Source organism: Schistocerca piceifrons, unplaced genomic scaffold, assembly GCF_021461385.2.
Source record: "Schistocerca piceifrons isolate TAMUIC-IGC-003096 unplaced genomic scaffold, iqSchPice1.1 HiC_scaffold_855, whole genome shotgun sequence".
Taxonomy (NCBI): domain Eukaryota; kingdom Metazoa; phylum Arthropoda; class Insecta; order Orthoptera; family Acrididae; genus Schistocerca; species Schistocerca piceifrons.
The window spans coordinates 550,958-552,371 of NW_025729119.1; the positions used below are offsets into that span (position 1 = coordinate 550,958).

At 46.4% G+C, this 1,414-nt stretch overlaps 1 non-coding gene across 1 annotated transcript; it reads left to right on the forward strand.

The window, feature by feature from the left end:
* The first annotated feature begins 653 nt into the window (after positions 1-653).
* Trnat-ugu lies at positions 654-727 on the forward strand. The gene has a single exon. It is a non-coding gene; the product is annotated as a tRNA-Thr (tRNA).
* Positions 728-1,414: the final 687 nt, after the last annotated feature.

Sequence of the window (1,414 nt, forward strand, 5' to 3'; positions counted from 1 at the left end):
GAGAAGATACACTGATGAAATGAAATGATAATTAAATGGACACCCTACCTGCAAACAGGCGTTGATGTACTTCATTGGGGACATGTTGAAAATGTTTTCCCCGACCGGAACTCGAACCCGGGATCTCCTGCTTACATGGCAGACGCTCTATCCATCTGAGCCACCGCGGCCACAGAGGATAGTGCGTCTGCAGGGACTTATCCCTTGCACGCTTCCCGTGAGATCCACATTCCCAACATGTCCACACCACTACATTCGTAGTGCGCCTAATAGATGTTTGCCCATCATACAGATTACTCGTGGCAGATTAATCTACCAAGTCCCGTACGAGTTCGGGCATAGCGTGTGCGTTCGCACAAGAAGGTCAATCGCCGGGAAGCCATATTTTTTAACTATATATGACGGTAGTATATGTTCCCGAAAGAACATATAGTTAAAATATGGCTTCCCGGCCATTGACCTTCTTGTGCGAACGCACACGCTATGCCCGAACTCGTACGGGACTTGGTAGATTAATCTGCCACGAGTAATCAGTATGATGGGCAAACATCTATTAGGCGCACTATGAATGTAGTGGTGTGGACATGTTGGGAATGTGGATCTCACGGGGAGCGTGCAAGGGATAAGTCCCTGCAGACGCACTATCCTCTGTGGCCGCGGTGGCTCAGATGGATAGAGCGTCTGCCATGTAAGCAGGAGATCCCGGGTTCGAGTCCCGGTCGGGGCACACATTTTCAACATGTCCCCAATGAAGTACATCAACGCCTGTTTGCAGCTAGGGTGTCCATTTAATTATCATTTCATTTCTAGCAAAGCTGCATGGTCATCCACGGTAACTGTTATTTCGGGAACAGATACTACCGTCATATATAACACTGGTGAAACCATAAAATTCAGTGAAAGTGAGGAAGAATTTAAAGGTCTGTTGAATGGGATAATCAGTGTAATGAACACGGGATACTGACTGAGAGGAAACCAAAGAAATACGAACTAATCCAGGAGTATCAGAAATTAGATTAGTGATACACTTAGCACCGAAACCGGCCAACATCAAGTAGAGGAATGCCGTTACCTTAGAAGCAAAATAACGCTTTGCGAATATTGCAGGGAATACATAAGAAGCAGATTGGAACGGAAAAGAGAGCATTCCTCAACAAAACAAGCGCAGTATTGTGCAGAAGTCAACGAAAGAAAGTGGAACGCCTCCATGAGAGCGTTCTTTATCTATTTCCGATGAAGTGATTGTGTCTTCTCTCATCTCCTGACGCCAATGACTTACCCATATATCTTTGCACTGTGAAAGATCTTTTGGCGGGGAGGGTAAGATCTGGAAATGCACGTGGGTGGGGGGCTCTTTGACGAATCCTCAGACTGGATCGTGGAACAACGTGTAATGTGTCGTACTGAAGCGGTC